Raw genomic sequence first — 16,395 nt, forward strand, 5'->3', positions numbered from 1 at the left:
CCATCATTAGGATAACACATTTTTCTTATTTCATTTGTTTTTGTTTTTGTTTTTATTTTTAGGGCCACATCCAGGGCACATGAAGGTTCCCAGGCTAGAGGTCTAATCAGAACTGCAGCTGCCAGCCACAGCCACAGTCATGCCAGGTCTGAGCCATGTCTGCAACCTACACCGTAGCTCACAGCAATAGTGGATCCTTAATCCACTGAGTGAGGCCAGGGATCAAACCCACAACCTCATGGTTCCTGGTTGGATTCATTTCCACTGAGCCATGATGGAAACTCCTTTATTTCATTTCTTAATGTGTTTTGGTTTAAAACAGTCGTATGGTCAAATTATTTTTCGCTTTTAATTTTCCAGCTTGATCTGTTTTCTGTGGTTACTTTTTAGGCTTCTTCTGTTGTGATCAATGTAAAATAATGGTGCTACATTTAAATTATATTTTTTACCTCCTTAACATGCTAAATTCCATTAGGTTTAAGGGCTTTAAGTGTTTGGCATTGCATTTGACTTTTCTCAGCAAGGCCAATATATATGGGCCAGGGAAATGTACTATGGATTCAGAATTTCTGTAGAATATGCTTGTATTTATATAGAAGTTTCATAACCTTATGCATTATTAAAAACTAAACAGTTTATATATAAATGGAATCACTTATATTAAATGAAATTAGGTGTAGAAGATGAAGGAAAGAAGGACAAACTTTGAGAAAAATTAAATAAAAATAAAATGAAGATACAGTCAGTTCATTCATTCAGAGAATATTTATGCATGCCTGCTGTGTGCTGTTCTGTGATCTGGGGCTCTGGAGGTTTGGCAATGGATAGAATAGACATTCCCCCCCTTTTATAGTGTGTTTTAATTGGCATGGATAGATATTAAAGAGATTTAAAAGTTTGTATTAGGTCGGAAAGTGCTAAGTGCTCTGAAAAAGCTAAAACAGGGAGATAAAGAATAGGTATAATGAGGGGCAGAGAACGTTGCAGTTTTAATTTTTAAATTTTTATATACTTACACATTTTATTTTTTTTAAATTTTTTATTGTTATTTCCCCAATACATTTTTTTTCTACTGTGCAGTATGGTGACCCAGTTACACATACATTTATATTCTTTTTTCTCACATTATCATGCTCCATCACAGTTTTAAATAAGGTGTTCAAAGTAGAATCTAAAAGGAGGGCTCATTTGAAAGGATAAGCAAATGCAACTAGCAGTGGAAACAAAGACAGTTATAGGAAAATAGATAGTAGATATTTTGTAACAGAGAAGTCCCAAACTAGATTCCAAGTGGAGAATAAGCAAAGTGGTTTCCCTCATTTTAATTTTTTTTATATAAAACTATCTTCTCACACTCTATATACACATTCCTGAGAATAAATTATTTCATAGTCCTAATAATTTGTTTCATATATGCCAGCTTGCAGACTGCTCATCTACTTCCATTCTGGCTTCTCTACTGCCATGAATTATTGTTTTAAAATGCTCAACTACGGGTTATTGTGCAAAAAAAAAAAGTTTGGAAACATAGATTGATGTCAGGCAGTGACATGTATGTTAAATTTGAAATGTATCTTAAATTACTGATTTCTTGGAGTTCCCTGGGGGGGCAGCACATTAAGGATCTGGCATTGTCACTGCTGTGGTGTGGGTTCAGTTCTTGGCCCAGGGAAGTGCCACATGTTTGTGGGCACCTCCAAAAAAGAAAAAAAAATTACCGAATTCTTATATTTTCAGGAAAAGTAATTTGCTTTCTATATCCTGGCTGTAGTAAAGTATATGGATACATTGTAATCTTCCTGATAGAGAGCATTAGCCTCCAGAAGTAGGTACTACTGGGCTAATTTATACTGAGAAAGATCTAGATTGGCTTTCAGTATGAATGAAGCATGTTAAGGAATATTGAAAAGTTTGTTTAAAAATATTCTTTTGTTGCTCAATCTACTCTTTCTAAGACTTCAGGCTTGTATATTCTATGATGTTGGACCTTTTGCATCTCTTGCTTGAAGTTGTTACTGCTAGAATTACCTCAAGAGTAGAGAGATAGCAACTTCAGGATTTTTGTGATACTGACTTATTAACTGCTGTGTGTGTGTATGTGTGCACACACGTGTGTGTGATGGGAGCAAAGAGGTGGTTACATGGAGAGCTAGGTAATAATTCTAGAGTGTAAGAATAAAGACTATATTAATAAATGGAAATGTAGTCTGAGAAGCTGCGAAGTAAGGTTCTGTTAGTTGTGATATTACTAAAGCAAGATTTTGAAAACAATTTTTTCCTGTCATTTGGTTTGTGACTAGTCTCTGTGGTTAATTCTAAATAAATTACAATGTTAGAAGGATCACCAGTTCAGGAACATTGCTTCCCTATTTTCAGTTGTTAGGGTGCAGAAAAGTGGTAACTTTACTTTTGCATCAGTAGTGAAGATGTTTAGTAGAGAAAATCTGACTGTTGCTGCTAATGGGGGTCACAGAAAGCCCAGGAAACAGAGCAGTAATATTGGAAAACTCTTGGTGAAAATGTGTGTATGTGCTTACCCAAGGTCTAGACTAGTATAATCAGATGTGGACAATGGACTGTAATGTAGTTACGGGAGATGGTTGTCATCATTACGGTAATTTATTGAGCTGCTAGCGTGAATCTTTCCTAGTTGGTCACTTGATAGGGCTGTTTGTTTCCTAAGGCTGACACAAGCATTTTTTTTTTCCTCCTTGCATTATAGGTATAAATTATACACAGTTTTTCTTCTTAATATTCAAATATGTGAATGATTTTGTACTCTGCATTTAGAGATTTTAATTTACTAAGTAGTAAACCTACTATTTTAAGTCTGCCTTTGTAATTAAAACTTTAATTCGCTTGTGATTCTTTGTCGGAAAGAACAGTCTTCACAGCTGTTAGATAAAATTACAGTTGCTAAATGCTGTATAATTTGGACCTTTGGAAAAATATGTACATAGATGGAAAATATTGACCCCTTAGAAAAGCAGATTTTTCTCTTTAGGTATAAATAAATATTTTCCATTTATTAATTTGTGAAGTTGTTTTTATATTTTCCATAATAAGAGGAAACGTTACATTTATGTATCCAACTTAAATGGGAGGCATGAAGTCAGGGCCTTCTGTAATATTGGATTTGAAGGGAAAAAATGTATGTCCTTCCTTTCTTTTTAGAAGTAATATTAGATACTTTATGTACCTGTACCTTCTAATAAAATTTCAAAATAATCTTTTAAATAAGGTTAGACAGTAATATTTTGTGTTAAGCAGTGAAAATATTTCAAACTTAAATTTCTGATATAGTTGTCTGAACTGAATGTACTATGGTTTGGGTTTAACTGCCTAGATACATTTCGATACTTGAGAATATTTACTTTGAAGCATTGCCATGAACTATTCATTTATCAAATAATGGTTGAGTACAGCCTACCTGAACAGTACCTCTTAGGAGCGTTGTTGATTTTAAAAAAAAGAATTAAAAAGATGTGCTTCCTCAATCAGTTGTGGTCTGATAGGGAGAATAGAGTAATATATGTAGCAATTGAAAAGAATTTTTTGTGATTCTGCATAAACAAGTAAAATATATGCTATGTATATAATAAATATTAGGTATAAGATGGATATAAAATAAAGGGTTTTATAGGGTAGAATTGTGGAATATTCATTAGAGGGAAAAATGATTCACTTGGATCTTATGGATGTTAAAAAAAAGGACCAAAAAATGGTACCAACTGTAACATTTGGAATGGATGGGCAGTGGGCTCTTTCTATACAGCACAGGCAACTGTATGTGATCGGGTCACTTTGCTGTACAACAGAAATTGAAGAAACATTGTGAATCAACTATACTTTAATTAGAAAAAATAGATTGGGGATGGTTTTGACACTCCTTTTCTATCCTTTATTCAGTACTTATTTATTGATTGTATTCTAGTCCAGCACTGTTCTGGAGCCTGAGGATGTAGCTGTGAATAAGGCTCTACTGTCATGGAGGAGAGGACAAATAATAAACAAGTTACTGAACACATAAGATAATTCAGATCGTAGTAAATGCTTAGAAGAAAACAAGCAAGATCATGTTATGAGAGTGAAGAGGTTTATATGGAAGCCAATATAGAGGGTTTGGAGGAAATTTGTGAAGAAGTGGCACTTGATTTGAATGGAGAGACATAGCCAAACATTTTGAGATATAAGTCACACCATTTTTTTTTTTTTTTTTTTTTGGTCCTTTGTCTTTCTGCCTTTTGTAGGGCCACTCCTGTGGCACATGGAGGTTCCCAGGCGAGGGGTCGAATTGGAGCTGTAGCCACCGGCTTGCCTGCGCCACAGCCACAGCAACGTGGGATCCGAGCCGCGTCTGGGACCTACACCACAGCTCATGGCAATGCTGGATCCTAAACCCACTGAGTAAGAGCAGAGATCGAACCCACAACCTCATGGTTCCTAGTCGGATTCATTAAGCACTGTGCCACAATGGGAACTCCCATAAGTCACAACATTTTAAGGTGAGGAAATATCAAGAACAAAGGCCTTGAGGACAGAATGATGTGTGTGAACTGCTGAAACAAATAAAAGGCCAGAATGGCTGGAGCAAAATGAGTAAGGGCAGGGAATTCCTGTCATGGCGCAGCAGAAACGAATCTAACTAGGAATCACGAGGTTGGGGGTTCAAGCCTTGGCCTCGCTCAGTGGATTAAGGATCCGACGTTGCTGTGAGCTGTGGGGCAGGTTGCAGACTCGGCGCTTGGATCTGATATTTCTGTGGCTGTGGTGTAGGCCAGCAGCAGCTACAGCTCCGATTGGATCTCTAGCTTGGGAACCTCCATAAGCCGTGAGTGTGGCCCTGAAAATCAAACAACAACAACAACAAAAAGAGTAAGGGCAAGATTTAGGTTTGGAAATGTCCAAAGTATTCAGGTTTTAGATCACATAGGTCCCTGTAAACTTTCGTCAGAAATTTGGTTTTATTCTTGTTCAGTTAAGAATGTGTTTTATGGTTTTGAGAACTATGTCTGGATACTTACATCACAACACAACAATAGGAGGAAAAAGTATGTATACATGTATATGTAACTTGGTTCCCATGCTGTACAGTGGAAGAAATAAATTAAAAAACAAACAAAAAAAAAGAAACTGAACCTCAGTAAATCCAGAAAATAAATAAATAAATAAACAAACAGAAGTGTGAAATGATATGCCTTAGTGTTTTGTTTTGTTTTGTTTTCTCTTTTCTTAGGGCTGTACCCACGGCATATGGAAGTCCCCAAGCCAAGGGTGGAATCACAGCCACAGCTCATGGCAGTGCTCAATCCTTAACCCATTGAGTGAAGCAGGGATTGAAACTGCATTCTCATTGATACTAGTTGGGTTTGTAACAGATGAGCTACAATGGGAACTCCCTGGGTGTTATTATTTTTTTTTTATATAGTGACATTTAAGTGAAGTGTTAATTTTGTAAATTTTCATTTACTTATTTTTAACTATGGTAAAATATGCATAATATAAAACTTACACTTTCACCATTTTAAAGTATACTATTCAGTGGCACTAAGTATATTTACTTTCTTGTGGAACCGTTATCAGCATCCCTCTCTAGAACTCATTTCGTCTTGCTGAATGAAACTTTATATACCTGCTAAATAATTACCCATTCCTCTCACCCTATAGCCCCTGGCAACCACCATTGTACTTTCTGTCTCAATGGATTTGACTAGTCTAGGCATCTCCTATTAGTTAGAATCATACAGTATTTGTTCTTTGGTGTCTTTTTTTTTTGACTTAGCATAATACACTTCAGGGTTCATTCATGTCATTGCACATGTTAGAATTTCCTTCCTTTTTAAGGCTGAATAATATTCCATCATATCTGTATACCATATTTTATTTATATTTTTACCCATTGATAGATACTGAGTTGCTTCCACCTTCTGTTTTTTGGGTTTTGGTGGTTGGTTTTTTTTTTTTTTTCATTTTTGGTTTTTGTGAGTATTGATGCTAGTCCCTGTTTTGGATTCTTTTGGCTATATGCGCAGAAGTGGAATTGCTGCGTCATATGACACATATATGATACATATACAATATGGATTGTATTTTAATTTTTTGATGAAGTGCCATACTGTTTTCCTTAGCAGCTGCAGTTTTACATTCCCACTCATAGTGCATAAGGGTTTCAATTTTTTCATATCCTTGCCAACACTAAGTTTCTCATGTTTGTTTTGTTTTGTTTTTCTTTTTATGGCTGCACCTGTGACATATAGAAATTCCTAGGCTGGGGGTTGAATTGTAATTGCAGCTGAGGCCTACACCACAGCCATGGCAACACCCAATCTGAGCCACACCTGGGACAGGTGCTACAGCTTGCAGCAATGCTGGATTCTTAACCCACTGAGCAAGGTCAAGGATCAAAACACATTCTGGAGACTATGTTGGGTCCTTAACCTACTGAGCCACAATGGGAACTGCATTTTATGAGGTTTTTGGATAGTAGCCATCCTAACTGAGTATGAAATAGTATCTCATTATGGTTTTCATTTACATTTCCTTAATGATTAGTGATGTTTAGCCTCTTTTCTTGTGCTTATTAGCTGTTTTATATCTTCTCTGGAGAAATACCTATTCAGTAGTTTGCCCATTTTTGAACTGTGTTGTTTATTTTTTGGTTTTTGTTGAGTTGTAGTTCTTTATATATTTTGGTTATTAACCCCTTATCAGGTATATGACTTGCAAATATTTTCTCCAGTTCCATGGATTGTCTTTATGTTCCTTGGTGCGTAGAAGTTTAAAATTTTGTTCTATCTCAGTTATTTTTTTTTCTTTAGTTGCCTATGTTCTTGGTGTCATATCCAGGAAATCATTGCCAAATCAGAGGCTATAAAGCTTTTCCCTTATATTTTCTTCTAAGGGTTTTATATTTGTAGGTATCACATTTAGATCTTTAATCCATTTGAGTCCATTTTTGTGCATGGTATAAAGTAAGGGTCCAACCTCATTCCTTTGCATGTGGATATCCAATTTTCTGAATTTCTTGGGTTATGTTTCTAAAAGGATGCATTGCAATAAGGTCAGGGTGTGGAGCAAGAATGGAAACAGATCTATCAGTGAATATACTACTGAAATATTTCAGGCAAGAACTGCAGGTGGCTTAGACTGATGTGATAGCAAAGGCGATGAAGATACATAGATGTCTGATATGTTTAAGAGTTAAAGCAGTAGAACTTGCCTTCATGAATTGTATTTGGAGGTGAGGGAAAGACAAATCAAGAACTAGGGAATTCCCTGGTGCCCTAGAGTCTGGAACTTTGCACTTTCACCATGGCAACCCAGGTTCAGTCCCTGGCCTGGGAACTGAGATCCCATATCAAGCTGCTGCACGCTGTGACAAAAAATAAATAAATAAATCCTAGGTTCTTTTTAAGGGGACATAGGAGCTATTTATTGGCCTGGGTCAAAATGAGATGTGGATAGCAGAGGAGTTTATTGATAGTAGGGAGGTAGAATCAAGAGTTCTGTTTTTCAGATGTTAAATTTGCATGTAGTCTTCTTAGATTATAAATTCCCTGTGGACGGTTATATTTATCTTTGTATTCCTGACATATAGTAGCCTAGAATTGCCTGGCTAAGTGAGTGTTTAAAGAGTTTATTTTCCTTGCAAGCCTACTAATCTCCTAGTAATGATCAGGCACTGTTCTGTGCTCTAGGGGTATGAGGATAATTTATTCAGGGTTGGTGTAATCTGGAATGAAAGACAGATTTATAAAAACACAATTGAGGCAGTGTCATACAGGATGATGCAGTATAATAAGTACCATGAAAGAAGCATATGTACCTTTTGTTAGGTAGTTATATGGAGGGAAAACAGATGTAGGATCAGAAAAGGTTTTATGTAGTTAAATTTTGAGTTTTGCTTTGAAGGATTAATAAGATAGGCATGATAGAATAAGAAGTGACATCATTCCTGGCTGAGAGAATAGTGGGAACAGATGCAAAGAGGTGTAAAAGCACAGAGTGCAATGTCTGAGAAAGCAGTCTTCGGGTATACAGGAGTAGCGCAATTTCTTGAAATCATGGGAAGATAGTTAAAACTTTTCCAGAAGTGTACAGTGATGATCAAATTTTATTTTTCTTTTCTTTTTTTTTTTTTTTTTTTTTTTTGATTTTCTGGGCCACACATGTGGCATATAGAGATTCCCAGGCTAGGAGTTGAATTGGAGCTGCAGCGGACACCCTACATCACAGCCACAGCAATACCAGATCCAAACCCTGTCTGAGACCTACACCACAGCTCTCAGAAACACCAGATCCTTTAGCCCACTGAACGAGGCCAGGGATTGAACCCACAATCTCATGGTTCTCAGTCGGATTGGTTTCCGCTGTGCCACAATGGGAACTCCACATTTTCATTTTAGAAAAATTATCCTGTTGAGGTACTAGCTAGAATAATGAGGCTAATGGAAAAAAGTTTGACTGGAGACTGTTGCAGTAATTGAAGCCATGCTGTTGTGTGCCTGAGGCACTGGAAAATGTTACACTGAGAAACAGCTTTTAGAGTCATTGCTGAGGTAGAATGGAGAGTACTTGGTCTGTTGAATGTGAAGGATAACAAGTAAGGAAGAGTCAAATATGTAACTGATATTCATAGTTTCAATAACTAAGTAGATAGCAGTGATGATAGCAGTCAGGGTAGAGAAGGAAAGAATGAATGATCTGCAAATAAGGGACCAGTGTAATTAATGTTGTTAACATTCCATCCACAGAAATTCTCACTGTGATAATGGTGTACCATTAAGTTACATAAATAGTTTTTTGTACGGTATGACTTCTTTACACATGAGTACATACATACTCACATATGCATATATATAATTACTGTATATACACACATGTACACCATAGAGACCTTATATGTTCTGATAGGTTTAGAAAAATGTAAGGGCAGGAATATAAACTGTTAATGATGGTGTGGCTTATCCTGAAAAATGGACAAGAAAGGGGTTGAGGCCTTTACACTATTGCTTCATTATTAAAGTGTTGTACGATCTTTTTTGCACAGTATATATTATTTTTCTGCAAAAGTGCCAAAGAAAAGAAAATCAAGGCAATATTATCTCTCTGTCTCTGTAGATATGTATGCATTCTTTCTGTCTGAAAAATGAATGGCAGGAAGGGGTGTTTTGGTTCTCTTCAAAATATAATACATTTTTTTCTTATTTATAACTTCACTCATACTCTTGTCCCTGATGACCTTCCCTCTCCTTTGTGTTTTTGCTCTTTATTTAAGGCTCTTCTTTATGCTCTAACCCTCTATTGGTGCTGTTTATTTTTATCTTGAGCAGCTCATAGTGATCTTGAGTCAGCTGAATTATGATAGCACATCTATCTATCTTTTTTTTTTTTTTTTTTTTTTTTTTTTTTTTAGGGCTGCATCTGTGGCATTTAGAAGTTCCCAGGCTAGGGGTTGAATTGGAGCTACAGCTGCCGGCGTATGCCATGGCCACAGCAGTGTGGGATCTGAGCCACATCTATGACCTACATCACAACTGATGGCAATGCCAGATCCTTTAACCGACTAAGTGAGGCCAGGGATCAAATGGATACTAGTCGGGTTCTTAATCAGCTGAGCCAGGACTGGAACTACTAGCAAATAGAGTTTTATGTTCTAATTGTGCTGCTTATCTATTGGTGCATAACTCATTACCACACGTATTGCAGCTGAAACAACATATGTTTACAATTTTATAATTTCTTTGTGTCAGGTATCTGGGCACAGCTCAACTAGATCCTCTACTGAGAATTTTCCAAGTCTGCAGTAAAGGCATTAGATAAGCTCTGTTCTTCTCTGGAGGCTGGAGGCTTCTTCTAAGCTAATATGGTTGTTGGCAAAATTCATTTCCTTTCATCTGTCATCCTGAGGTCCCCATTTTCTTGCTGGCTGTCATTAGGGTCTAATGTCATCTTCTAGCCCCTTGTCACATGGCCCTGCCACAACATGACAGCTTAGTGTCTTAAGAATATCTTCATTCAGCTAAGGCAGAACCTATATAATGTACCATGTCACAGGAGTGTCTGTCCCCTTGCCTTTGCTATATAAAGTAACCTAATTAAGGAAGGTCTATCCCATCACCTTTACTGTATACATGTTTCCTAGAACCAAGGCGAAGATTCTGTCCAGGTTCAGTTCAGTGGGGTGAGTCATATAAGACCTTGACTCATTGGAGGCCACCTTAGAGTATGTCACCACATCACTTATATTAGAATTTAAAGCTGGAGAGGACCTCAGAGTATTCTTTTTCTCCCTAACTAAAACATAAGGAAAGCTCATCTTCAGTGCTTAGCCTCGTCTTTATAGCACATGAGGTATTAAAAAGATATTGGACAGTGATTCAAAAGTCAGAATGATAGACAAAAATGTTAATGGATCAGAGTTGCTATTCAGAAGACTCATTCAGTTATAATGTGTGTGAAATCGTTAAGGTTTGATTTTTCAAGACATTGGCTGTGAAATTGAGATCATAAATTAAATCTGAAATTTTGCAGAGGAAATATTGACAGGGTTTGCTGATCGATTCAGGGCCTGGGGGAAGGTGGTAGCAAAGAGGGAGGGACTGGAGTAACTTTGAGGTTGCTTGTTTGGGGATTGGGAGGCTGGTGTGCCATTGACTGATCAATGCAATTAATATTTGAGTGTTGCGATGAATATATTGATGTTAACTCTGCAGTGTGGTTTTTGGTCTCTAGAGAGAAACTAAGAAGCACAAATCAGTATTTCACATTTGCACTTGCGAAAGCCAGTGCTTTCTCTATCTGTAGAGTCATAGGAAGTTATTCATTATCAGGTTTTAAAATTGTACTAGGGATTGTTTTTAATCTGTAGCCTGAATGTGTGCTGTTTAATAACATTTGAAAAACATACCTTAATAAGGTTACCCCCCAAAATCATGGATAAGACTTTGCATTAACTTCTAAAGTGGCTGTGAGACAGTTTGAAGATAATGGAGAGGGTCTGATAGATCTGAAATCAAATTATAAATAGTGTATGGTGTATAGAAATATGGAAAAAATGGCAGAAGGATTTTCTGTTTTCCTTTTAATTATTGCTTGTTATGAAACTTAAAAGAATAGAGAAATGCAAGGAAGGGACATATAGCCTAATTTTCTAGAGAAGGTGGTAAAGGGCCAGATAGTAACTGTTTTCGACTTTGCAGGCCATATGATCTCTGTTGCTACTACTCAGCTTAATGTAGTAGTATTACGACATGGTAACAGCCATGAATAATAGTTAAACAGATGGGCACGGCATGGTTTTTATTCCAATAAAACTTTATTAACAAAAATAGTTGGCAGGCTGGATTTGGCTCATATGCCATAATGCTAGTAATTCTGGTCTTGTTCTAGATAATTGGCACTTGAGTCTATTTTCTTTCATACTTTTCCCAAACTCACATTGTATATAACATTCTTCAAATTTTTTTCCATTTAATAATGCATTGTGGAAAAACTTGTGTTGTTAATTCAGAAGAATCTATCTCATTATATAATTGTGTGTTTTGGTTCTTTCAGTCTTTCGCTTTTTTAAAGTGTTACAGTGAACTCCTTATACACATCTTTCTGCACTTGTGAGAATGTACGGCAAGTTACTAGGAGTGTAATGATTGCTTTGTATCAAAGTCTCTGCATAGTTAATTTATATTTTTGATAAAAACGTTACTACAAAGTGATGCAAATTCTCCATGGAATGTCTGTAGACGTGCCGTTGTTGACGCCTGTTGGGTATAACTTTTAAAGGTGGGCATTACTTAATTACAGTTGGTTATTCTTCCTGTTTGCATAGAAAACATAATCCTAGCCCTGCCCATCCTATCTTTCCAATTTCTTTGAAAGAACGGAGTTTAGAAGACCTATAGAACACAAACTTTCCAGAAGCCTCCCATTTATATAAAATGAATCATTCCGTTGGTATTTATGGTAGGTGAATGGTGTTATGGAAGCAGTCATCAGAATGGGTCAATTGTTTACATTTAAGGTATTTTATTGCAAGGTTTGGAACTGTTTGATCATTGCTAATGTTCCACATGAGTCATTATGTGGAGAGATCTGTAGTACCATCAAAGTTAATCATCTCTTAAACTCTTGATTTTTTTGCCATAAATTAGTTAAAAATTTTTTTACAAGGTAATTCATACAGTATATATTTTTTGGTGTGGCTCTGCTCAACATTGTTAGTGACATTAATTTTCTGGTAAATAACATTGGTTATTTCTTTTAGATACTGTTAGCATTTTATTTTATGAATATTCTACTATTTAAACAATTCAATTTGTATCTCCCTGATGCTTAGTGGTCCTGAACACCTGAATATCTTTTCATGAACTTATTTGCCATTTGGAAATTTTTTGTGAAGTGCTTATTTGTGTATTTTGGTCATTTTTATTTATTAGATTATTACCTTTTCTTATTTTGTAGGAGTTTCTTGAGTATTTCAGATATAATCTCCTTGTTGACTGTAAATCTTCTTAATGTATTCTCCCTTTCTGAAGTTTGCCTTCTAATTCTTTTAATGTTGGCTTTTGTAACCACAAATCTTTAATTTTGAAGAAGTCTAGTTTATCAGTATTTTTCTTTTTCTTTTTCAGGCCACACCTGTGGCATATGGAAGTTCCCAGGCTAGGAGTCGAATTGGAGCTGCAGCTGCCAGCATACACCACAGCCACAGTAACTCAGGATCCAAGCCGCATCTTCGACCTACACCACAGCTCACAGCAATGCCAGATCCTTAACCCATTGCACGGGCTTGGGCATCAGACCTGCACCTCTGCAGAGACAATGCAAGATCCTTAACCCACTGAGCCATAGCAGGAACTCCATTAAAATAGTCTATAAACTTTATGTCTTCTACAACTAGTTAAGCCATATTCTTATATATATTCTTATATACAAGTATAGAAGAGATAAAGTTCATCTCTGTCGCCTTTGCTTCTTAAAGCCAGCTTTTATTTTTATACTAATAAGTATAGCTTTCTTTTACTTTTTTTTATTATTCTTGTTTTCTGAAAAATTCTTTTCTTTTCCTTTTTTTTTAATTTTTCTTTTTCCTTTTTAGGACTGTACCTATGGCATATGGAAGTTCCCAGGCTAGGGGTTGAATCAGAACTGCAGCTACTGGCCTATGCCACAGCCTCAGCAATGCCAGATCCAGGCTGCGTCTGCGACCTACACTGAAGCTTGTGGCAATGCTGGATCCTTAACCCACTGAGTGAGGCCAGGGATTGAACCTTTGTCCTCATGGATACTAGTTGGCTTCTTAACCTGCTTAGGCACAGCGGGGAATTCCTGAAAAATCACTTTCAACCTTTGTACAACCTTTCAACCTTATATTGAAATGGAGTCACTTATAAGCAGCACATACTTTAAAAAATCTAATTGACAATAATTGTATTATTCTGTTTGCTTTGCATATGTTTAGGTTAAAACTTATTCTCTCATTATTTGCGTCTATTGTATTTGCTCCACATCTTGCATGCTCCTTCTTTCTTTCTTTCTTTCTTTCTTTCTTTCTTTCTTTCTTTCTTTCTTTCTTTCTTTCTTTCTTTCTTTCTTTCTTTTTTAAGTGGTCATACCCATGGCACATGGAAGTTTCAGGGTCAGGGGTTGAATCCTAGGCATAGCTGTGACCTACACCACAGCTGTTGCAACACTGGATCCTTTAACCCACTGCACCAGGCTGGAAATTGAACCAGCACTTTCCTAGTGATCCAAGCTTCTTCAGTTGGATTCTTAACCCACTGTGCTACACCAGGAACTCTTTGCATGCTCTTTTTTTTTTTTTTTTTTGAGGTAAATATTTTTTGTTATTAAATTATTTTATTACCTTACTGGTTGTACATTTTTTTAAAGATACTTTTAGTGGTTGCCTGGAGATTGCACCATGAATGTTAGAGTTATTAACATCTTATATGAATTTGTTCTTTCAGCAATTCTTAGATAATAAAGAAACATTACCACCCTAATTCCTTTTTTTCTCTTACTGTGTGTACTAGTGCTATTTATTTTAAGCATTGTAGTATTTTTGAGTTGTGGAAGTCATTATTATGATTGTAAATATTCGCCATTATTTTCAATTTACCTACACAGTTACCTTTCCCATTGCTTGTTTTTTCACTTTCTTGACTTATATCTTTGTGGTGTTTTCCCTCTGTCTAAAATACTCCCTTTAATATGATTGTTTATCGACAAATTTTGTTTTATTTGTCGTTATATGTCCTTATTTTGCTTTTGCTTATGAGGGAAAGCCTTTTCTTTACCCTCTTATGTTCTTTGTATGAGAGCCTGTGAATCAAACTGATAAAAGACAAATTGGGAAGAGAAAAGACAGATTTTTAAATTCATAGATGTTGAAGGGAGTTCACATAAAAATGTGGCTCAAGGAAGAGGTGAGGATTTGAGGCTTTATAGGGTAGAGACGGGAGAAGGGCACTTTTGGGAAAACAACTGACTTTTCAGAAAGATAAATGGACCCTTAGGAGAATAGATGGAAGATAAAATAGTTTTGGGACAATGTTCCCTTAGACAATTTCTTGTCCTAGTGCTTTTCTACTCTACAGGTAGTAGGAGTCAATCTTTCCTCCTTGTCGAACTTCAGGGGAGAGGATTTATGACAGCTGAGTTCTTTGGGGAGTCTCTGCTTTTAGGCAGATAAGTTCAGAAAACAGATTCTTCTCAGTGCCATAGCCTAATATCTTTCCTTTGATTATTGCAAGGTATTTGGGGGTATATTCTTTTTTGGGAGGGGTATATTCTTAGATGCTGTTTTTGTTTAGTACTTTGAAGAGGTCTTTGCATTCTTGTCTGGTTTCCTTAAGTTTTATTCTTGCTCTTTTAAGGCCACAAGGTGTCCTTACCCCTTCTACTTTCTTCCTCTTCCTTGCTGCTCTTAAGACTTTTTCCCTTGGAGAGCTTTACTCTGGTATAACTTAGTTGTGTCATGTCAAAATAGGACTCAATGTTTTTTCTCCAGTTTTCAAAAAATGGTGATTGTTATCTCTTAAGATATTGCTCTTTTCTAATTATTTGCCTACTTTCTTTCCTTATACCATATATACTCATTAGACCTTTTTGCCATGTCCTGGATGTCTATTATTTATTTTGTCAAATTTTTGTCATTTTTCATACTAGGCTTCTGTTTAGTTTTCACTGACCTCGCTTTCACTTCAGTAGTCCTTCTTCAGCTGAGTTTAATAAGCTGGTAAATCTGTTCTTAATTTCATGTCTATTTGTTTTTTCAATAGTTTTGTAGTTTACATTTTCCACTGAAATTTTTCTGTAGAATTTATTACTCCGAAGTATGAGTATATTTATTTCAAAGTTCAGATATAAAATTTTACTTCTTGATTTTCTGAATTGTCTCTTGTTTGGTTTTCATTCATTTGGTGTTTTCTCTTATTTTGCCTGTTCATTGGTGATTGAATATTGGAAGTTGTATTTAATATTGCAGGAAATTATATTAAAAAATCTCTAGATGATGATATCTTCCTCCAGAGAATATTTTCTTTTGATATTTGACTAGCAGTTAGATTAAGTGCCAATTTACATTAATTTAAGATTGAGCTGATTCAAAGCTGGGATTTTAAAAATCTTTGTGAGCGCTTGCCCTATTCCAGTTTGCCTATTCCTAGCATATAGCCCTTCTAGGTCTTCTGAAAACCCAAGGTTTTGGAGTTACTGCTGTGGCGCAGTGGGTTAAGAATGTGACTGCAGCAGCTTGGGTTACTGCAGAGGCTCGGGTTCTATCCCTAGCCCAGCATAGTGGGTCAAAGGATCCAGTGTTGCGGCAGCTGTGGCTTGGATTTAGTCCCTCGTCCAGGAACTTCCATACATCCCGGGTGCAGCCATTTAAAAAAAAAGAAAAGAAAAGAAAAGAAAGGAAAACCTAGGATTTTACCATGAGTCTTACTGTATTATTATTTCTGTTTTCTTCCTCCTTGTCCTGTGAAATTCTGATAATTTTGTTTAGGTTTTTGAGCACCAGTTACTCTTAAGTACAAATCATCATAATGTTGTATGAGGCTCTGTTTTAGTGTTTTTGAGACCTGGTTTATTGTCTATTTCCTGGGGTTCCTTTTGTAAGCCTGGGTATTCTAGTAGGATTTATTTTCTTTGACAAGTTATAAAATTCAGCTTTTGGCTCCCTAGCCCTGTAAAACTTGTAACAGATCCATTTAGCTTCTCTGTTCCCACCTATGAATAGCAGATTCTTCAATAGGAAAAGTCACGCTGAAAGTTTTTTCTAGGATCTTGGCTCCTTAAATCTTGGCTACTTTAGAAACTCTCCAATGCTTTATTATTATTATTTGTCTTCTTAGGTCTGCACCCGCAGCATATGAAAGTTCCCAGTCTAGGCAT

The 16,395-nt window shown here is 36.2% G+C and overlaps 1 protein-coding gene across 7 annotated transcripts in view; it reads left to right on the forward strand.

Moving 5' to 3' along the window:
- The window catches only part of LRBA (LPS responsive beige-like anchor protein), a 712,651-nt gene that overhangs the window by 246,079 nt on the left and 450,177 nt on the right, over positions 1 to 16,395 (forward strand). The window lies entirely within an intron of this gene.

This window comes from Sus scrofa, chromosome 8, assembly GCF_054392235.1.
Source record: "Sus scrofa isolate SSC_HxYL_T2T_F1_AM1 chromosome 8, Sscrofa_HxYL_maternal_Yorkshire_Landrace_v2.0, whole genome shotgun sequence".
NCBI lineage: Eukaryota > Metazoa > Chordata > Mammalia > Artiodactyla > Suidae > Sus > Sus scrofa.